Below are 24,730 nucleotides of genomic sequence, written 5' to 3' on the forward strand. Positions count from 1 at the left end.
TATTCAATACTTAGAAAAGTTAGTTTAAAAGTGCACACAAGTACTACTCTCGTGAATACATATCTCTGGGTAATTCTTGCTAAGATACATGCAAAGATGCTGCATATGGCAACAGAGAGTTGGAAGAAACCTGTGGATTTTTAAAAAATGTAGTAAGTCACACTATGAAATGCCACATAGCATAACAAGCAATAAACCAGATATGTGGCATGGATCAGTCCCTAAATAAGGTTGGATTAGACAACTAGGACAGAGGCAGATTTCTAAAACCCTAATGGAATTAAAACACACAGAAACTGACCCATATTTTTCACAAGGATACATCTAAGCTTAAAAACATATTTTAAGAACATTACAAATGATTTCCTCTGAGAGAAAGGCAGGGATTAGGGGAAAGTAGGGACAAAATAAAACATGACAGGCCTTGTGATGAGCAGTGATGTCTTAACATTAAAGATACATGCAAGGTGCATTCTAATATCAGACATGACAAATGTGGAAACTGTGACCTAGATATGATGACATATGAAAAACATTACAGTTTAATATAGGATAGGAAAGGGCATTTCATGCAATACAACTATAAGATTTAAAATATGTCTTAATATTTAAATATGTTTTAAAAGTTAAACTGTGATGAGATTTTTAACACATTTGTGGCCATGGTCTCCCATTAAACCTTAGGATACTCCTGTTTTAACTGATGTTTCTGTTTTACCTTGGACCTGTTATTTTCAGTTGACACAAGCAGAGTCTCCTCCTGGTCTCTACCACTACAATTTTTTCTCTTCCACATCAGTGGTACAGCCTCAGTACAAATTCTTAGCCCTCATAAGGACTGTTGGTTTTCTTAATTGGTCTCATTGGGTCTGGTCTTCTCAGCAGCTACAAAATTGTATGATTTTTCTAAAAAGCAAATGTGATTAACTTCCTTTGTGATGTTTATTCATTGCCTCAAGAATAAAATTCAAACTCAGCTTGCAAAGTACATGACCATCCTTGCCTGATCTTTGATTCCAATCCTTTCCCTGAATCTCACCGTGTTCTTCCCAGGCCTCCCTTCTCCAGTTGTTCTCATAGCTTATACTTTTTTTCTCGTGTTAGTGAAGAATGCCAGAATTTCAGTCGTGTCTGACTCTTTTTGACCTCATGGACTATAGAGTCCATGGAATTCTCCAGGCCAGAATACTAGAGTGGGTAGCCTATCCCTTCTCCAGGGGATCTTCCTTGAACCAGGAATCAAACTGAGCTTTCCTATATTGTGGGTGGATACTTTACCAGGTGAGCTACCAGGGAAGCTCTTCTTTCACAGTGAAGAATGCCAGAATTTACCCTTCTGACACATCAGTGACTATAACTTAATCAGTTAAAAGCGCTCAGTGCCTTAGGATGAATACGTGATGCAGACCAGGTTGTTTAGCACCTATTCTATGCACTCACCCATGTCAGATAATCTATGTGTATGCAATTAGGGTCTTACTCCTTCTCATCTCTTTGCTTCTGTGTCTGTTTATTTTACTGTGAACTTCAAAGCAAGATTTGCATCTGTTTTTTCATTGCAATCAACAAGTACCTAGGAAGATACATAATATAAAGCAGAATTCAAAAAACTATTTATTTAGCAAAAGAAATTTAAAGTTATCTTCAATTAAAAATAAAATGCATTTTTAAAATAAAAAAGCAAATGACTCACAAAATACCAATACACAGCTTTGAATCATTTTGGAAATGATAAATTACTAGAGGAGTGAAACTTTGCAAAGGTCAACTTCATCATGAGCACAAATAAGCATCCAAGAAACCACATTAACATATTTAAACAATAACAATCAAAATATAAACATGATGATAAATAAATGTGCAAGTAAAATATAATAAACTAAAATTATTTTATCGAGCCTAAATCAAGTGCTATTGTTAACATTAATTTAAAGGCAAGAAAGTTCAAAGAAGCATTTAAGAAGGAAGCAAATTTAACTGATGAATTAGCATATATAAGACCCATGATCGATCAAAAGTGATCTCTCAGGTGATTTTGTTTAACCTACTCTACTAGTTTGAAGAAATATATATTATGCTGTTATCTTAAAATAACTTAGAAATTTTAATAAAAAATAAAATATATATGGTTCTTCTCTGGTGGCTACAATGGTAAAGAATCTGTCTGCAATGTGGAGGTGAGGTGAAGTCGCTCAGTCATGTCCAACTCCTTGCAACCCCGTGGATTGTAACCTAATAGGCTTCTCCATCCATGCAATTCTCCAGGCAAGAATACTGGAGTGGATTGCCATTTCCTTCTCCAGGGGATCTTCCCGACCCAGGGATCGACCCGGGTCTCCTGCATTGGAGGCAGACGCTTTAACCTCTGAGGCACCAGGAAAGCCTGCAATGTGGAAGATGCAGATTTGATTCCTGGGTCAGGAAGATCCCATGGAGAAGGAAATGGCAACCTACTCCAGTATTCCTGCCTGGAAAATTCTATGGACAGAGGAGTCCTGTAGGCTACAGTCCATGGATCCACAAAGAGTCAGACACGACTGAGCAATATATATATATATATATAATATATACACATCTATGATATTTCTTGAAGAGATTTCTAATCTTTTCCATTCGGTTGTTTTCCTCTATTTCTTTGCATTGATCACTGAAAAGGCTTTCTTATCTCTTCTTGCTATTCTTTGGAATAGCAATGGTGGATATAAGCACCATTCAGATGCTTATATCTTTCCTTTTCTCCTTTACTTTTCCCTTCTCTTCTTTTCACAGCTGTTTGTAAGGCCTCCCCAGACAGCCATTTGGCTTTTTTGCATTTCTTTTCCAAGGGGATGGTCTTGATCCCTGTCTCCTGTACAATATCATGAACCTCCATCCATAGTTCATCAGGCACTCTATCAGATCTAGTCCCTTAAATCTATTTCTCACTTCCACTGTATAATCATAAGGGATTTGATTTAGGTCATACCTGAATGGTCTAGTGGTTTTCTCTACTTTCTTCAAGTTAAGTCTGAATTTGGTAATAAGGAGTTCATGATCTGAGCCACAGTCAGCTCCCGGTCTTGTTTTGGTTAACTGTATAGAGCTTCTCCATCTTTGGCTGCAAAGAATATAATCAATCTGATTTCAGTGTTGACCATCTTGGTGATGTCCATGTGGAGAGTCTTCTCTTGTGTTGTTGGAAGAGGGTGCTTGCTATGACTAGTGAGTTCTCTTGGCCAAACTCTATTAGCCTTTGCCCTGCTTTATTCCATATTCCAAGACCAAATTTGCCAGCTACTCCAGGTGTTTCTTGACTTCCTACTTTTGCATTCCAATCCTCTGTAATGAAAAGGACATCTTTTGGGGGAGCTAGTTCTAAAAGGTCTTGTAGGTCTTCATAGAACCATTCAACTTCAGCTTCTTCAGCGTTACTTGGATTACTGTGATATTGAATGGTTTGCCTTGGAGACGAACAGAGATCATTCTGTCATTTTTGAGATTGCATCCAAGTACTGCATTTCAGACTCTTTTGTTGACCACGATGGCTACTCCATTTCTTCTAAAGGATTCCTGCCTGCAGAAGTAGATATAATGGTCATCTGAGTTATTTTCACCCATTCCAGTACATTTTAGTTCACTGATTCCTAGAATGTTGATGTTCACTCTTGCCATCTCCTGTTTGACCACTTCCAATTTGCCTTGATTCATGGACCTAACATTCCAGGTTCCTATGCAATATTGCTCTTTACAACATCAGACCTTGCTTCTATCACCAGTCACATCCACAACGGGTATTGTTTTTGCTTTGGCTCCTTCCCTTCATTCTTTCTGAAGTTATTTATCCACTAATCTCCCGTAGCATATTGGGCAGCTACAGACCTGGGGAGTTCCTCTTTCAGTATCCTATCACTTTACCTTTCCATATGGTTCATTTGGTTCTCCAGGCAAGAATACTGACGTGGTTATCCATTCCCTTCTACAGTGGACCACATTCTGTCAGACCTCTCTAGTATGATCTGCCCGTCTTGGGTGGCCCCACAGGGCTTGGCCTAGTTTCACTGAGTTAGACAAGCCTGTGGTTCTAGTGTGATTAGATTGACTAGTTTTCTGTGATCATGATCTCAGTGTGTCTGTCTTCTGATGCCCTCTGGCAACACCTACCACCTTACTTGGCTTTCTCTTACATTGGACGAGGGGTAGCTCCTCACTGCCACCCCTCCTGACCTTGAACGTGGAATAGCTCCTCTAGGCCCTCCTGCACTGGTGCTGCCACTGCACTTTGAACATGGTGTTGCTCCTCTTGGCCTCCACCTTTGACCTCAGGTGTCGGGGAGCTCCTCTTGGCTTCTCCTGAGTTCTCAGCCTGGCTTTCTCAGCCACTGCTCCTGACCTTGGATGTGGGCTATCTCCTCTCCGCCGTTCCTGGGCCGTCACAACCTGGCACTTTCAGACGCTGCCCCTGACCTTGGACTCAAGGCAGCTCCTCTTGGCCACCGCCCTTTGAGGATGGGGTCCTCCCGGCTTCTGCCCCTGACCTTGGACGTGAACCATGAACTTCCAGATGTTCAAGCTGGTTTTAAAAAAGGGAGAGGAACCAGAAATCAAGTTGCCAACATCCGCTGGATCATGGAAAAAGCAAGAGAGTTCCAGAAAAACATATATTTCTGCTTTATTGACTATGCCAAAGCCTTTGACTGTGTGGATCACAACAAACTGTGTAAAATTCTGAAAGACATGGGAATATCAGACCACCTGACCTGCCTCTTGAAAAATTTTTATGCAGGTCAGGAAGCAACAATTAGAACTGGACATGGAACAACAGACTGGTTCCAAAAAGGAAAAGGAGTATGTAAAGGCTGTATATTGTCAACCTGCTTGTTTAACTTATATGCAGAGTATATCATGAGAAACACTGGGCTGGAAGAAGGACAAGCTGGAATCAAGATTGCCAGGAGAAGTATCAATAACTGCAGATATGCAGATGACACCACTCTTATGGAAGAAAGTGAAGAGTAACTAAAAAGCCTTTTCATGAAAGTGAAAGAGGAGAGTGGAAAAGTTGGCTTAAAGCTCAACATTCAGAAAATGAAGAATATGGCATCTGGTCCCATCACTTCAAGGGAAATAAATGGGGAAACAGTGGAAACAGTGTAAGACTTTATTTTTTGGGGGGAGGGGCTCCAAAATTACTGCAGATGGTGATTGCAGCCATGAAATTAAAAGACTCTTTACTCCTTGGAAGAAAAGTTATGACCAACCTAGATAGCATATTCAAAAGCAGACACATTACTTTGCCAACAAAGGTCCATCTAGTCAAGGCTATGGTTTTTCCAGTGGTCATGTATGGATGTGACAGTTGGACTGTGAAGAAAGCTGAGTGCCGAAAAATTGATGCTTTTGAACTGTGGTGCTGGAGAAGACTCTTGAGAGTTCCTTGGACTGCAAGGAGATCTAACCTGTCCTTTCTGAAGGAGATCAGCCCTGAATGTTCTTTGGAAGGAATGATGCTAAAGCTGAAACTCCAGTACTTTGGCCACCTCATGCAAAGAGCTGACTCATTGGAAAAGACCCTGATGCTGGGAGAGATTGGGGGCAGGAGGAAAAGGGGACGACAGAGAATGAGATTGCTGGATGGCATCACTGACTCAATGGATGTGAGTTTGAGTGAACTCCAGGAGCTGGTGATGGACAGGGAGGCCTGGCGTGCTGCGATTCATGGGGTCACAAAGAGTCAGACACGACTGAGCGACTGAACTGAACTGAACTGATATTTCTTTTTTCCAAGTGCTTAGGAAGATAGCAATTCTTTATGAATAGCTCAGATGTCACTTGCACCTCTATCTGACAAATGAGTATAATCTAGATATATTATTTGAAATACTAGAATCCTTCCCCAAGATAATGATCTATACATCATCTTACCTCTCTGGGACACACAAATCATATTACTGTGATAGTATAAGAGGCTCATCTGATGGGAAAAGTATTTTAGCATGTCTTAAAAGTGTAAGTTTTGTAAGTTACTTATTAACTTGTGTATTAATTGTAGTAGTAGCAGTGTCTTTGAAATGTTGCATATTGACTTGATTTATAGTTCCTGAAAACATATTCTTAAAAAAAAAAAAATGATGGTCTGTGAAAATGTGTTTTTTTGCCTTAAAACTTTTGGCTCTACACGTGTTCCCCATCCTGAACCATGTTGATGTATGGCAAAACCAATACAATACTGTAAAGCAATTAACCTCCAATTAAAAATATATATTAAAAACAAACACAAAATTTTTGGCTAGGTATACAAATATTTAGGCTTGAACATACTGATAGGTGGTAACTAAGGTAGATGAGATGGCATAATGATTTCCTGTCTTCATTGATGAATGCTTGGTGCTGGTTTCACTACCTAATTGTACTATTTCACAAGCCAGGCTCTTCTGCCATTTAGGATATTATTATTATTATTATTATTATTTAAATTCTAACTGCCTAAGACCTAAACATCTGGTAAGAATTTAGTAAGAAAAAACAAACAAACAAACAAAACTATTGTAGGTAAGGGTTGTTTTTAATTTGGTGGAAAAAATGCTTATGTCAGACAAAAATAAATTGCGCAGTTGTAGTATTTTTCTTTGTAGGCTTGTAAGCATTTACTTATTATTATTATTATTATTTACAATGAGTCTCTTAAGATTAGAAAATCAAATCTCTGAATGACTGATATCTGACCTATTGAAACCTGCTTTTGCAGACAGTCTAGCATGTCAGACCCTCCCAGTCACTCAAGCCTGACAGTCACATATGCATTGTGAAGCATGCTTGCAGTGGAAACTTACTGTAAAAACTACCTTTTGTGAAACTGTGCTTAATGTGTATTCCACTTTATCCTGGGAAAGATAGTTTTGAAAATATATTTGAAAAAATATATGATGAAGCAACTATTTATAATGATGAATATATTTTTAACATTAGTTTATTAAATTTAATTGTTAGCAATTATTAATCATAACTTTAAAACTAATAATATAAACATATATTTTTATCCAAAGTGAATTCAGTGGCATATATAAATGACACACAAGTTATACATAAATATATGGTCTATTTTAAAACTAAAGATACGTACTATTTATTTGATCTTAATTTTAAAGGAGGAAAGAATATAGAATAAATAGCAATTTTATATTCTATACATCCTGAGAGATTCATATATTTTCTTGAGAAATATTTTAAATTCTCAATACAATTTTTCTGTAAGCAACATATGTTGTTTTATTATAACTTAAAAAGAAAAATAATTATTGAATTGTTTTGTGAAAATTATTATTTTTTATTTTTATAATATACAAGATTCATGGACCATTCTACACTTGCCAGTGGGATAAATTGTACTGTACTTTTACATGTTTTATAAATGCTAATAATTAAAATCTTAGGAAAATATATTCTTAGTTCTCCACATGTTTTTCATTAACTTTTATTCATTTATTTATCTAATTTTTCAGAAAGAGAGAAAATGATTTTAAATAATGTCAACAAGTAAGAAAATCAAGACTTTTGTTAAAATGTATTATACAAAATGCATACATGTGCAAAGAGATTACCTTCAAAATAGATTATAAAATCAGATTAAAATTATTTACTTTCAGAATTTTCTAATAGGCATATAACATTTGTGTAATATAAAGTATATATTAAATTGTAATTTATTATCAGCTTTCATTATGAACCAAATATGGTAATAATAAAAAGCATACTCAGGTAAATTATATAGGATTGTTTTACTTTTTACCAGTACACAATATATTTTAATAAATTTCAGAAAATTAACTTGAGAGTGTTTATTGTGATCATGGATGTTGGCCAGGGAACCAAAGTCAGAAATTGAGAATAATGCAATACAATTTTTAACTTTCATTCAATATTCACTGGTGGAGGAAGAAGGAACCTTTGTTTTATAAGACTGTTGATTTGGAAAGAAATCTGTGAGGTCATCTTTTAAACTTTTTTTTTTTTTTTTTTGCCAAAATAGGATAGGTCATGCCCATGTACTATAATCACTATGTGTTGTAAAAGAAGCCCCTTATAAGACTAAACCCAATTGAAAGCTAGAATTTAATGAAAATCTAGCATATTTTATGCCAAATTTAATATTAAAATGTCAGAATTATAGTTAAGCTGTGAGTTCTAAGCATTTTCTACAAATACAGAGTTCTGTGAGTGTGTGAGTATTCACAGATATAGAATCAAAATGCTAATATATATCTGAATAATTATGTTTGTATAGCTCCATACTTGAATATTTTCCTTTGTCAATAAATAGTCTATCATAAAAATCAACATAAAATCAGTTTCCTTATAGAGTTTTATCACTTGTGCATATTTGTCCTTTTAAAATAAATTTTCTGATAGAGTTTTATCACCTATACAGATATGTTTTTATACAATGGACCTAATTCTTCATGTGTGTGTGTGTGTGTGTGTGTGTGTGTGTGTGTGTGTGTTTATAATACATCCAAGATGGATGGGTTATGGTGGAAAGATCTGAGAGAATGTTGTCCACTGGAGAAGGGAATAGAAAACCACTTCAGTATTCTTGCCTTGAGAATTCCATGAACATTATGAAAAGGCAAAAGGATAGGACACTGAAAGATGAACTCCCCAGGTCTGTTCAGTTCAGTTCAGTCGCTCAGTCATGTCAAACTCTTTGCAACCCCATGAATCACAGCACACCAGGCCTCCTTGTCCATCACCAACTCCCAGAGATCACTCAGACTCATCTCCATTGAGTCAGTGATGCCATCCAGCCATCTCATTCTCTGTTGTCCCCTTTTCCTCCTTCCTCCAATCCCTCCCAGCATCAGAGTCTTTTCCAATGAGTCAGCTCTTCACATGAGGTGGCCAAAGTATTGGAGTTTCAGTTTCAGCATCACTCCTTTCAATGAACATTCAGGATGGATCTCCTTTAGGATGGATTGATTGGATCTCCTTGCAGTTCAAGGGACTCTCAAGAGTCTTCTCCAACACCACAGTTCAAAAGCACCAATTTTTCAGCTCTCAGCTTTTTTCACAGTCCAACTCTCACATTCATACATGACTACTGGAAAAACAGCCTTGACTAGATGGAGCTTTGTTGGCAAAGTAATATTTCTGCTTTTCAATATGCTATCTAGGTTGGTCATAACTTTCCTTCCAAAGAGTAAGCATCTTTTAATTTCTGGGCTACAATCACCATCTGCAGTGATTTTGGACCACAAAAATATAAAGTTTGACACTGTTTGCACTGTTTCCCCATATATCTGCCATGAAGTGATGGAACCAGATGCCATGATCTTCGTTTTCTGAATGTTGAGCTTTAAGCCAACTTTTTCATTCTCTTCTTTAAATTTCATCAACAGGCTCTTTAATTCTGCTTCACTTTCTGCCATAAGGGTGGTGTCATCTGCATATCTGAGGTTATTGATATTTCTCCCAGAAATCTTGATTCCAGCTTGTGCTTCTTCCAGCCCAGAATTTCTCATGAAGTACACTGCATATAAGTTCAATAACCAGGATGACAATATACAGCCTTGACGTACTCCTTTTTCCTACTTGGAACCAGTCTGTTCCATGATCAGTTCTAACTGTTTATTCCTGACCTGCACATAGGTTTCTCAAGAGGCAGGTCAGGTGGTCTGGTATTCCCATCTGTTTCAGAATTTTCCACAGTTTATTGTGCTCCACGTTGTGTCCGACTCTTTGCAACCACATGGAGCCTACAATCCATGGAATTCTCTAGGCCAGAATATTGGAGAGGGCAGACGTTTCTTTCTCCAGGGGATCTTCCCAGCCCAGGGATTGAACCCAGCTCTCCCGCATTGCAGGCAGATTCTTTTCCAGCTTAGCCACAAGGGAAGCCCCCCACCCCAGGTCGGTAGGTGCCCAATATAATACTGGAAATGAGTGGAGAAATAACTCCAGAAAAAATGAAGGGATGGAGCCAAAGCAAAAACAACACCCAATTATGGATGTGACTGGTGATGGAAGCAAAGTCCAATGCTGTAAAGAGCAATATTACATAGGAACCTGGAATGTTAGGTCCATGAATCATGGTAAATTAGAAGTGGTCAAACAAGAGATGGCAAGAGTGAACATCGCCATTCTAGGAATCAACAAACTAAGATGGAATGGATGAATTTAACTCAGATGACCATTATATCTACTACTGTGGGCAGGAATCCCTCAGAAGAAATGGAGTAGTCATCATAGTCAACAAATGAGTCCAAAATGCAGTACTTAAAATGCAATCTTTTAAGATGCAATCTTAAAAACGACAGAATGATCTCTGTTCATTTCCAGGGCAAAGCATTCAATATCATGGTAATCCAAGTCTATGTCCCAACCAATGCTGAAGAAGCTGATGTTGAATGGTTCTATGAAGACCTACAAGACCTTTTAGAACTAACACCCAAAAGAGATGTCCTTTTCATTATAGGGGACTGGAATGCAAAAGTAGGAAGTCAAGAAACATCTGGATAAACAGGCAAATTTGGCCTTGGAGCACAGAATGAAGCAGGGCAAAGGCTAACAGTTTTGCCAAGAGACACCACCCTTATGGCAAAAAGTGAAGAACTGACGAGCTTCTCGATGAAAGTGAAAGAGGAGAATGAAAAAGTTGGCTTAAAGCTCAGGCTTAAAGCTCAACATTCAGAAAGCTAAGATCATGGCATCTGGTCCCATCACTTCATAGCAAATAGATGAGGAAATAGTGGAAACAGATTTAATTTGAGGGCCTCCAAAATCACAGCAGATAGTGATTACATCCATGAAATTAAACAATGCCTACTCCTTGGAAGGAAATTTATGACCAACCTAGACAGCATATTAAAAAGCAGAGAGATTACTTTGCCAACAAAGGTCTGTCTAGTCAAGGCTGTGCTTTTTCCAGTAGTCATGTATGGATGTGAGACTCGGACGACAAAGAAAGCTGAGGACCAAAGAATTGATTCTTTTGAACTGTGCTGTTGGAGAAGACTTTTGAGAGTCTTTTGGACTGCAAGGAGATACAACCAGTCCATCCTAAAGAAGATTGGTCCTGGGTGTTCATTGGAAGGACTGATGTTGAAGTGAAAACTCCAAAACTTTGGCCACCTGGTGCAAAGAGCTGACTCATTTGAAGAGACCCTGATGCTGGGAAAGATCGAGGGCAGGAGGAGAACGGGACAGCAGAGGATGAGATGGTTGGATGGCATCACCAACTTGATGGACATGAGTCTGGGTAAACTCTGGATGTTGGTGATGGACAGGAAGGCCTTGTATGCTGCGATTCATCTGGTTGCAAAGAATCAGACATGACTGAGTGACTGAACTGAACTGAATTGAAATATGATTATTACTCAGCTTTCTCACTGCCATCAGTCACCTTTTTTTTTTTTTTACATTGAAAAGTTTATTATCCCAATACATGAAGAAAAATGTAAAGAATACATTAGATCTGAGGTATATCCAAAAAATTAAGCAATATTTCTTAGAATCTCTAAATTGAAGTGAGTATATGAAGTGATAGAAAAAATAATAATAACAAGAGAACTGTCTTTATTTTTTATAGATAATTTTTTATATATTTTATTTATTTTATTTTTTAATTTTAAAATCTTTAATTCTTACATGTGTTCCCAAACATGAACCCCCCTTCCACCTGCCTCCCCATACCATCTCTGTGGGTCATCCCCATGCACCAGCCCCAAGCATGCTGCATCCTGCGTCAGACATAGACTGGCGATTCAATTCTTACATGATAGTATAGATGATAGAATGCCATTCTCCCAAATCATCCCACCCTCTCCCTCTCCCTCTGAGTCCAAAAGTCCGTTATACACTGCTGTGTCTTTTTTCCTGTCTTGCATACAGGGTCGTCATTGCCATCTTTCTAAATTCCATATATATGTGTTAGTATACTGTATTGGTGTTTTTCTTTCTGGCTTACTTCACTCTGTATAATCGGCTCCAGTTTCATCCATCTCATCAGAACTGATTCAAATGAATTCTTTTTAATGGCTGAGTAATACTCCATTGTGTATATGTGCCAAAGCTTTCTTATCCATTCATCTGCTGATGGATATGTAGGTTGTTTCCATGTCCTGGCTATTATAAACAGTGCTGCGATGAACATTGGGGTACATGTGTCTCTGTCTTTAAAAATACAGAATTGTCTGTCTCCATTCCTTGTTAGCTATATATCTTCTGAGACTTTCAGGAAGTATAAATAATACTACTTTAAAATTATTTGTCACAAAATCTCACCAAACAAAATGCTGAATACAATGAGTTTTATCTTTTAATTTTCCAATTTATACTTAACATTGCTATGAAGTTGATATTTAAATATACACACATAACTCTTTCAATGAAAACCCCTCAGTGTTGCCCCATCATCCAAGGAGCAGAACATACACTTATTTCTAAGCAGTTGGCCCACTCCTTTGCCTTTGCATGTGTGCATATATGCTAAGGGGCCTCCATATAGCTCAGATGGTAAGGAATATGCCTGCAATGCAGGAGACCCTGGTTCAATTCCTGGGTCAGGAAGATCCCCTGGAGAAGGGTATGGCAACTCACTCCAGTATTCTTGCCTGGAGAATCTCATGGACAGAGGAGCCTGGCGGGCTAGAGTCCATGGGTTCGCAAAGAGTCAGACACGACTGAGTAACTAACACTACACTACTACTACTATGTATACCAAGTCGTTTCTGTCGTGCCCCAGTTCTTTGTGACCCTATGGACCCTAGCCCACCAGGCTCCTATGTCCATGGAATTCTCCAGGCAAGAATACTGGAGTGGGCTGCCATGCCACACCAATCTTCCCAACTTAGGGACTGAACTGTCTCCTGTGACTCCTGCACTGTAGGCAGATTCTTTATCGCTGAGCCATCAGGGAAGCCCCCTTTATCTTTGAAGAGGACATTTATTCCAGCAACACTCCAGTATTACCGAAGAAAAATAACTTCCCTTTAAAGTGTAGATTTTGATCATATTATATTGTCTACTATTTCAATTCCTTCTAACCTTTCATATTTCACCTTTAATTCTCCCTCAATCTGAAATCTTCTCAGACTTCACTAGGGAATTTAAGGAATTTTCCCGTCATATAATTATAGTGAATTTTAGTCATTATGGCAAATTTTACACTTTGTTATCATTTTTCTCATGTAACTATCTCTTCTGAGATTAAAAATACGTTGAAAGTAGGGTATACTAATTTTCTTCTTTATATTCCCAAACTGACATAGGAGGACAAAATATAGGTAAATAATTAATGTATAAAAGCTTTACACAGTTTTTTTTTTTTTTTAAAGTTCATAGCAACCAATGACTTATCTAACTTTTAGTTAACACCTTTCCGTACAAGTTCATTAATCTGCAGAATTTTAAGAAACCAATCAATATTGGAACGGAGATTCCAAGTCAAATAGGCTGACTTCAAAGTATAAACTCAATGGTATTTAGATTAAGGTTACCTGAGCCTCAACACTGCTGATTACTCAAGGGCAATCTTCTCAATCTAGAAATTAATATTATGTAGGGATAGGAATACATTAGTTTGTCTAAGTGCAAATATTTACCTCTCTTTTTGAAAGCACTTTACTGAGGGCTGAATAGCACACAATAACCCATCCATAAAAGTTGATGAGTCTGGAGATAAGTACAGAGATGAAACTATCAGGCAATCAATGTCATAAATATATCACCCATAAAAGACTCTTCTAACCTCATTTTTAAATCTTTTTTTTTTTTTTTTTTTTTGGTGATAAGAAAACAGCATCCTTGGCAAATTTTTAATTAGAATGTATAGGGTTGTTTACTCTAGGTGCTATGGTGTACAATAGATCTCTAGCAATTATTCTTCCTGCATGACTAACACTTTCTACCTTTGGATCAATACCTCCTCATTTTCCCTTGTACCCAAGCCCTTGGCAATGACAATTCTAGTCTCTGCTTCTCTGAAAACATTTATCTTTAAAAAAGAAAAATATCTGAATAGGTAGGTTTCATTGAACAATAGCCAGATGTTAAATTTATATCACAACTTCAAAGGAAAAAATAAATTACAAAAGCCAAACAACACTGTAGTTATACTTCATAAGTATTTGATACTGGATGCTTGGGGCTGTGCACTGACAACCCAGAGGGATGGTCTAGGGATGGAAGCGGGAGGGGAGTTCAGGATGGGGAACACGTGTATACCTGTGATGGATTCATGTTGATGTATGGCAAAACCAATACAATATTGTAAAGTAATTAACCTCCAATTAAAATAAATTTATATTAAAAATAAATAAAAATGCTTAACTTCCAATGTATGCAAATTGAATGTTTTATTTTCCATGCTTTTTAGATCACCCTTTTTAATATAGAATAATGTTTCAATCCTTGTGTTGATCTTGGATATTGTCTTCTTTCTTTATCCACCCTCTGGTGTTCCATGTTGGTCCATAGCAAGAGCATCCATATGAGAACATTCTTGAAAGCAATAAACACTAAAGCAATTAAAACAGACAAATTTGTAGAACAACTGGTATTAACAAGAATTACACTGGGTAAGTTGGACTAAGTGGTCACCATATGCAGTTTCTCATGAGTAGTGACTACATATGCATGGATCCTTCCAAATCTCATGGTATTTATTTAATGCCCCCTTTTAAAAGTGAAATCTAAACTCAAATGCTGAAAAGTAAGTCTTTACAGCCCTTACTATTCTTTCCTAATTTTATCTCATCATCTTTGTACTTAGAAATTGACATTATTTTCCAATCTTAATACTTCTCCAATAGTAATTATCACACTTGTGACTTCATATTTTACTATAATTTTTATATAACTTCATTTTAAAAACAAAAATGGTACTAGGAAAAATGCCCCTTAAAAGCCATATCACTTCTTTTCTTTAGCCCTGTGTAAATCGTAACTGCTACAGCTCTGTTTTTTTAAACTATGGCTCAAGTCTTAAGAGAGATGAAAAGGAAGAAGGAGAAGGGGAAGAAGGAGAAAGAAGGAGAAGGATGTAGAGTCAAAGAAGGAAGAGGGGAAGGAAAGAAGGAGAAAGAGGAGAACCAGAAGGGGGCTAATTTTTGAGGTATATGACTCAAACAAAGTTTCAATTCCAACATATCTTCCTTAATTTCAAAACGTTAAAGGATATATGCTCAAACTTACACGAGCATATATCCATCATAGAAATATAATTGAGGAAAAAAGGAAAGCAGTGTTGAAGAAGGAAAGAGTGAAGAAAAGGATGGAGGAAGTAATCATACTTTTTGAATTATTACTGTTGGAAAACGAGGTCAAACACTGTATAGTCTTCTCTTCTATGATGTTCTTCGTAGGGAATAAATAATTTGGCAAAGCTATCTATTCTGCTAATATGTACAATCACTCTTGGTCTCCATAGTAATTATTTAATAGATTGCTGAGAATCTAATTATCTTAGGAGTCAAGACTTAGATAAAAGGAGGGAAAACTTACCTTCAACAATATGATTATTGTATCTAAAACCCTAAAACGTGAAACATACAACTCTTCCCTATGGTTGAAAGTTAGTTTGGATTGTATAGCTTTTAAACACTTACCATAATGCAAAGAATTGAAAGTAGTTTTCCCACTTATTTTTTAAAAGTGTGCAGCAGTTTGCCAATTTATTTTAAAGCAAGGCTTTGTGTATCACCAGGACTGGATATTTCTACACGATTTTACTTATTATAGGTTTTGTTAGCAGTGAATAATCAAATGTTTTTAGTTCTTTTGTAGTTCTGTATGGAAGAAAATTCCTATGAGTAATAAAATTCCTATGAGTAATTGAAATGGATGCATTTGTACATTTCTCATTACATTGACATCTCACAACAATATGACCAAAAAATACCCACTTTCACTTTCAACTAGGGCACAAGTTTGATAGGATCTTTGCCTAACAAAGTAAGTGCCTCTAATACAGACTGAATAATTTTATGATTTTTTTCAGTTTTTCCGTATTCATTATTTTTAAAAATCGATTTTTTGAAGAAAGATTATTAATAGTTTATGTAAACTTGGAAACAGAAAGAATGTGAAGTCATTCAGTCAGGTCCAACTTTTTGCGGCCCCATGGACTGTAGCCCACCAGGCTCCTCCATTCATGGATTTTTCGAGGCAAGAGTACTGGAGTGGGTTGTCATTTTCTTTCCCAGGGTATCTTCCTGACTCAAGGATCAAACCAGGGTCTCCCACTGTATACAAACACTTTACTGTCTGAGCCACCAGGGAAGGACACCCTGGAAACAGAAGGAAGCATCCAGGTCCAGGAGGGCGGGTTTTGCCACACCTCAGGTCACCATAACTACTGAGCCCTGGGACCTGGGGGCAGCCTTGGCTTCTGAGCCCACTATGTAGATAGTAACTCTACTTGCTGGTCCAAGGTGGATGTCAAAGGAAAGCCCGGGGAGGCCCACTGCATAGGCCAGCACTGGAACCAAATATGTGTCATCATGTTGCAGGGTCTCATCCAGTTCTCTACATGGATAAACTGTGAATATATATATATATATATATTATATATATTTTACCAAATCTGTACAAACTTCAGAACAAAGTCTGGAAAATTTAAGCCAGAGGCACAGTTTCTAAAAGAACTGGCACCTCTTTGTATGATTTACTGCTCATATGAAGAATATACCGTATCTATTATGACAGAAAGTGAGGAGGAACTAAAAAGCCTCTTGATGAAAGTGTAAGAGGAGAGTTAAAAAGTTGGCTTAAAGTTCAACATTCAGAAAACAAAGATCATGTCATCTGGTCCCATCACTTCGTGGGAAATAAATGGTGAAACCGTGGAAACAGTGTCAGACTTTATTTTTTTTGGGGGGCGGAAGGTGGTGGAGCGATCCAAAATCACTACAGATGGTGATTGCAGCCATGAAGTTAAAAGACACTTAATCCTTGAAAAGAAAGTTATGATCAACCTAGATAGCATATTAAAAAACAGAGACATTACTTTGCCAACAAAGATCTGTCTAGTCAAGGCTATGGTTTTCCAGTGGTCATGTATGGAGGTGAAAGTAGGACTGTGAAGAAGGCTGAGCGCCGAAGAATTGATGCTTTTGAACTGTGGTGTTGGAGAAGACTCTTGAGCGTGCCTTGGACTGCAAGGAGATTCAACCAGTCCATTCTAAAGGAGATCAGTCCTGGGTGTTCTTTGGAAGGAATGATGCTAAAGCTGAAACTCCAGTACTTTGGCCACCTCATGAAAAGAGCTGACTCATTGGAAAAGACCCTGATGCTGGGAGGGATTGCGGGCAGGAGGAAAAGGGGACAACAGAGAATGAGATGGCTGGATGGCATCACTGACTCAATGGACATGAGTTTGAGTGAACTCCGGGAGCTGGTGATGGACAGGGAGGCCTGGCATGCTGCAATTCATGGGGTGGCAAAGAGTCGGACACGACTGAGCAATTGAATTGAACTGAGCTGTGTTAGAGTTGGTGGAAGTGAGGGAAAACATTCTCCATATATCACCTATTCTTCAAGCGCAGCCATCCACTGAAGTCTACTTTTCAATTGTGTTGCTCAAATTTGAAGACAGTAAAAGTGTAACAGAAGGGTTACTGACACAAAAGCAGTATGAAGTCATCAAAGCCACAGCATCTACCTCATGAGGGATGGGGATTGAGATGGTGTAAAAAGCCTCCTGATCCTAACCTGGCCTAACAGTCACTGCACTAAGGGAGGACAAGCATGAGTGAAGCATTCTTCACACCCGGCCACCTGCAGGGAGACTTGCTCTTAACGCCTGACCTAGTTTTTCCTTCTTTGTCTGACATAAGAAACCTTGATTCCATTTTGTCTTCAACCTCCCAGATCTCCCCCTCCATTTACTCACTCTGTTCTTCGCTTCCTTTACTCTGACAACTGAAAAGTGAGAGATGTTTTTCTGATTATGAATTACAAAAAAATGCATGTTGAGGAAAATTTGAAAAGACAGAAGAGTAAAAATAATTTACCCATCATCCCACTAGTAATTTACACACTAGTAAATAATTTACCCACTAGTAAATACTACTTTTTGAACAAAGCAACAACAAAAAATTGGTAACAGGATGAAATAATATAATGCTGTTTATCACTAAAATATATATACATGCATATAAAACCAAAAGTGAAAATAGGATGATTGCTTTCTTACTTATAAATTTAACTTAATTTTCTTAAAAAAAAATCTTTATATTTATACATTTAGGTTTCTCACACTAACAGGTTTGTTTAGTGCTAGGAAAATAAATAATACATTAGTTGATTGATTAACTTATCTATTAATTAAATTTTAAAAGATTCAAACTTGTGGAGTCTTTAACCTTGATACTTACCTAAGTTATTAACATTTTCCCATTGTGATTCATTTCAGCACACGCGTGACATTTTAAATGAACTGTTAGTTTTATAGATCTTGAAATATTATATTGAATTTATATTTTCCTTGCCTACATAACCTGGCAAAAAATTTAGGAAGTTACTTTTTAAAATTGTATGCAGGTTTTCAGGGGGTGGTTCTAAGATGGTGTAGGAATACGAAGGGGAGACCACTTTCTCCCTCACAAATTCATCAAAAGAACATTTGAACACTGAGTAAATTCCACAAAACAACTTCTGAATGCTGGTAGAGGACATCAGGCACCCAGAAAAGCAGCCTATTGTCTTTGAAAGGAGATGTTATATCAACAGTGCTGTATGGATGGAGAAGTCTTGAGGATACTGTAAAAATAAGACTGAAAACCAGAAGCAGGAGGTGTAAGTCTAAATCCTGAGAACACCAGAGAACTCCTGACTCCAGGGAACATTAATCTACAGGAGTTCATCAAACACCTTCATACCTGCACTAAAACCAAGCACCTCCCAAGGGCCAACAAATTCCAGATCAACATATATCATGCAAATTCTCCAGCAACACAGGAACATAGCCCTGAGCTTCAAAATAGAGGCTGCAAAAACTTACTCCAAACCTACTGACATCTCATAACTCATTACTAGACACTGCATTGAACTCTAGAGAGAAGAAATCCTCTCCACCCATCAGAACACTGACACAAGCTTCCCTAACCAGAAAACCTTGACAAGCCACCCGTACAACCCCATCCACAGCAAGAAAACTCCACAAACTGCCAGAATACAGAAGTTCAGTTCAGTTCAGTTCAGTCGCTCAGTCTGTCCGACTCTTTGCCACCCAATGAATCACAGCACACCAGGCCTCCCTGTCCATCACCAACCCCCAGAGTTCACTCAGATTCACGTCCATCGAGTAAGTAATGCCATCCAGCCATCTCATGCTCTGTCATCCCCTTCTCCTCCTGTCCCCAATCTCTCCCAGCATCAAAGTCTTTTCCAAAGAGTCAACTCTTCACATGAGTTGGCCAAAGTACTGGAGTTTCAGCTTTAGCATCATTCCTTCCACAGAAATCCCAGGGCTGATCTCCTTCAGAATGGAATGGCTGGAACTCCTTGCAGTCCAGGGGACTCTCAAGAGTCTTCTTCAATACCACAGTTCAAAAGCATCAATTCTTTGGTACTCAGCCTTCTTCACAGCCGGCTCTCACATCCATACATGACTACTGTGAAAACCATAGTCTTGACTAGACGAACCTTAGTTGGCAAAGTAATGTCTCTGCTTTTGAATATGCTATCTAGGTTGGTCATAACTTTTCTTCCAAGGTGTAAGTGTCTTTTAATTTCATGGCTTCAATCACCATCTGCAGTGATTTTGGAACCCAAAAAAGTAAAGTCTGACACTGTTTCCACTCTTTCCCTATTTATTTCCCATGAAGTGATGGGACTGGATGCCATGATCATCGTTTTCTGAATGATGACTTTAAGCCAACTTTTTCACTCTCCTCTTTCACTTCATCAGCAGGCTTTTTAGTTACTCTTCACTTTCTGCAATAAGGGTGGTGTCATCTGTATAGCTGAGGTTTTTGATATTTCTCCCAGCAATCTTGATTTCAGCTTGTGTTTCTTCCAGTCCAGGGTTTCTCATGATGTACTTTGCATATACGTTAAATAAGCAGGGTGATAATATACAGCCTTGACACAATCCTTTGCCTATTTGGAACCAGTCTGTTTTTCCATGTCCAGTTCTAACTGTTGCTTCCTGACCTGCATACAGATTTCTCAAGAGGCAGGTCAGGTGATCTGATGTTCCCATCTCTCAGAATTTTCCACAGTTTATTGTGATCCACACTGTCAAAGGCTTTGTCATAGTCAATAAAGCAGAAATGGATGTTGGCAATTTGATCTCTGGTTCCTCTGCCTTTTCTAAAACCAGCTTGAACATCAGGAAGTTCACGGTTCACTTATTGCTGAAGCCTGGCTTGGAGAATTTTGAACAGTACTTTACTAGCATGTGAGATTAGTGCAATTGTGCGATAGTTTGAGCATTTTTTGGCATTGCCTTTCTTTGGGATTGGAATGAAAACTGACCTTTTCCAGTCCTGTGGCCACTACTGAGTTTTCCAAATTTGCTGACATATTGAGTACAGCATGTTCACAGCTTCATCTTTCAGGATTTGAAACAGCTCAATTCGAATCCCATCACCTCCACTAGCTTTGTTCGTAGTGATGCTTTCTAAGGCCCACTTGACTTCACCTTCCAGGATGTCTGGCTCTAGATGAGTGATCACACCATTGTGATTATCTGGGTCGTGAAGATCCTTTTTGTACAGTTCTTCTGTGTATTCTTGTCTCCTCTTCTTAATATCTTCTGCTTCTGTCAAATCCATACCATTTATGTCTTTTATCAAGCCCATCATTTCATGAAATGTTCCTTTGGTATCTCTAGTTTTCTTGAAGAGATCTCTAATCTTTCCCATTGTGTTGTTTTCCTCTATTTCTTTGCATTGATCGCTGAAAAAGCTTTCTTCTCTCTTCTTGCTATTCTTTGGAATTCTCCATTCAGATGCTTATATCTTTCCTTTTCTCCTTGGCTTTTCACTTCTCTTCTTTTCACAGCTATTTGTAAGGCATCCCCAGACAGCCATTTGGCTTTTTTGCATTTCTTTCCCAAGGGGATGGTCTTGATCCCTGTCTCCTGTACAATGTCATGAATCTCATTCCATAGTTCATCAGGCACTCTATCTATCAGATCTAGTCCCTTAAATCTATTTCTCACTTCCACTGTGTAATCATAACGGATTTGATTTAGATCATACCTGAATGGTCTAGTGGTTTTCCCTACTTTCTTCAAATTGAGTCTGAATTTGGTAATAAGGAGTTCATGATCTGAGCCACAGTCAGCTCCCGGTCTTGTTTTTGTTGTGTATAGAGCTTCTCCATCTTTGGCTGCAAATAATGTAATCAATCTGATTTTGGTGTTGAGCATCTGGTGATGTCCCTGTGTAGAGTCTTCTCTTGTGTTGTTGGAAGAGGGTGTTTGCTATGACCAGTGCATGTTCTTGGCAAAACTCTATTAGTCTTTGCCCTGCTTCATTCTGAATTCCAAGGCCAAATTTGCCTGTTACTCCAGGTGTTTCTTGACTTTGTACTTTTGCATTCCAGTCCCCTATAATGAAAAGGACATCTTTTTAGGTGTTAGTTCTAAAAGGTCTTGTAGGTCTTCATAGAACCGTTCAACTTCAGCTTCTTCAGTATTACTGGTCGGGACATAGACTTGGATTACCATGGTATTGAATGGTCTCCCTTGGAGATGAACAAAGTTCATTCTGTCATTATTGAGATTGCATCCAAGTACTGCATTTCGGACTCTTGGTGACCATGATGGCTACTCCATTTTTTCTGAGGGATTCCTGACCGCAGTAGTAGATGTAATGGTCATCTGAGGTATTTTCACCCATTCCAGTCCATTTTAGTTAGCTGATTCCTATAATGTTGATGTTCACTCTTTCCATCTCTTGTTTGACCACTTCCAATTTGCCTTGATTCATGTACCTGACATTCCAGGTTCCTATGCAATACTGCTCTTTACAGCATCGGACCTTGCTTCTATCACCAGTCACATCCACAGCTTGGTATTATTTTTGCTTTGACTCCATCCCTTCATTCTTTCTAGATTTATTTCTCCACTGACCTCTAGTTGCATATTGAGCACCTACTGACCTCGGGAGTTCCTCTTTCAGTATCCTATCATTTTGCCTTTTCATACTGTTCATGGGGTTCTCAAGGCAAAAATACTGAAGTGGTTTTCCATTCCCTCTCCAATGGACCACATTCTGTCAGACCTCTCCACCATGACCCACCTGTCTTGGAGTTGCCCCACGGGCATGGCTTAGTTTCATTGGGTTAGACAAGGCTGTGGTCCTAGTGTGATAAGATTGACTAGTTTTCTGTGAATATGGTTTCAGTGTGTCTGCCCTCTGATGCCCTCTTGCAACACCATCTTACTTGGCTTTCTCTTACCTTGGGTGTGGGGTATCTGCTCATGGCTGCTCCAGCAAAGTGCAGCCTCTGCTCCTTACCTTGGATGAGGGGTATTTCATCACCACCACTCTTCCTGACCTTCAATATGGGATGGCTCCTCTAGGCCCTCCTGCACCCACGCAGCCACTGCTCCTTCAACGTGGGGTTGCTCCTCCGAGTCGCTGCCCTGGCCTCGGGCATGGGGTTGCTCCTCCAGGCTGCCGCCCCTGGCCTCGGGCGCCACTCCTGGCCTCGGACGGGGGGTAGCTCCTCTTGGCCGCCATCCCTGGCCATTTGTGTGTGTGTGTGTGTGTACAAGCATAAACACACGTGAAGAACACCTATTTATACAATCATGTAACCACACTGACTCCATTATATGCACTTCCTTACTGTTTGATCACAGGACCATTAGAACTACAGAGATGATAACTATTATTCCATACAGAGTATTATGATAAATTTTTACTTATCTTGGAGAAGGATATAACATAAATCTTTTCTGTCACAGGTTGAATTCAAGAGGCAGAAATGGATGTTGATAGCAAGTCAGAGCTGTTGGGGTCAACACCTGTAGAAGATCAGGGAAATAAACTGAATTGACTACACAGAGTAGATGAGCTCTGATAGAGTTTGAATATTGACCCCTCAAAATATCAGATTGGTTAAGTAGAGCAGAGGAGAACAGAATATTTCCTATGTCTACATCCACCTGTCATTAGATTCAGGCTGCTGCCAGGAAAAGCAGCAGTCTTTGTCAAGGCAATAGTATTCAGTTGCAATAATTCCCAAAGTTCAATAACAGCTGAGAACTACTGGTTAGGGCACTTCTAGCAGCTAGGGAATAAATTATTTGATCCTTAAGTGCTTCTGTGCTGTGCTCAGTAGTGTCCAGCTCTTTGTGAGTCTATGAACTGTAGCCAGCCAGGATGTTAAGGCCATCTTGATTAGAAAGCATGGGGAACTGATTTCCATGCTGCCTATTAGGCTGTGAACAATAGTCTTTATCTTTGGCCCAGGAGTCCCTTGTCTGATGCGAGCACAACTTGGATAAAGGATTGAAGCCTGCAATTGAAATTAAGCCATGCAATAGCATAAATATCATAACATAAAACATCTGTTCCCTTATTGAATTTCCCTTCTTCATTCATGTTTGGCATAGACCTTTTACAGTTGACTTAATTTGAATAAATTTTTCTTCAAAGACAGTTCTTCCTATGTAGAGATAATAAAGTTAACATATTTGATTTTGAAAAATATATTGTTAGATTTAATTAACAATGACTTTTCTTAATTGTCAGTAATATTAAATGCTATACAACAAAACTATGATAAAAAGAATAAAATATGGATCAACTTACAATTGGATAATAATTTATTATTAGGTTATATAATGACTGAAATAGATTTAGAATGAGCCAGTTTCTGTCACTGCCATTAGCAGACATTTATACTCTTTTGTATACTTATAGATGAGTAAAATGATGATGCTTTTGATGAATTACTCAGCCATCAAAAGAATACGTTTGAATCCATTCTAATGAGGTGGATGAAACTGGAGCCGATTATACAGAGTGAAGTAAGCCAGAAAGAAAAACACCAATACAGTATACTAACATATATATGAAATTTAGAAAGATGGTAATGATAACCCTGTATGTGAGACAGCAAAAGAGATACAGATGTACAGAACAGACTTTTTGACTCTTTGGGAGAGGGTGAGGGTGGGATGATTTGGGAGAATGGCATTGAAACATGTATAATATCATATAAGAAACGAATCGCCAGTCTAGGTTCGATACAGGATACAGGATGCTTGGGGCTGGTGCTCTGGATAACCCAGAAGGATGGTATAGGGAGGAAAGTGGGAAGGGGGTTCAAGAGTGAGAACTTATGTACACCTGTGGTGGATTCATGTTGATGTATGGCAAAACCAATACAGTATTGTAAATAAATAAATAATAAAATAATAAAAATAATAAATAATAAATAATAAATAAAAACTGATATTTTTAATATTTAAATTGATGTTTATTTGAGATCGAAAAGAAACAGGGTATTATCATTAGGATCATATTCTATGCTATTCTTTGAACTTTCAAATCTACTTCATACAGTGACTGATCTATAAGTAACTGTACTTAGTTGTGTAGAGTTGAAGGTTGTATTGATTATCAAGTATGATCTGCAGGATTGGGATAATTCAATAAAAATATATGACTGGCATTTTTAATCAAGATCTAGATTTAAAATATAATTTTAATGCCAATGAATGTAGTTTTACTTAATAATATTTACTTTTTGAGTGTATGTAGGGGAACTCAAGTAATAAATATACAGTTGACCT

This window comes from Capricornis sumatraensis, chromosome 11 (genome assembly GCF_032405125.1).
Source record: "Capricornis sumatraensis isolate serow.1 chromosome 11, serow.2, whole genome shotgun sequence".
In the NCBI taxonomy this organism is placed as follows: Eukaryota; Metazoa; Chordata; class Mammalia; order Artiodactyla; family Bovidae; genus Capricornis; species Capricornis sumatraensis.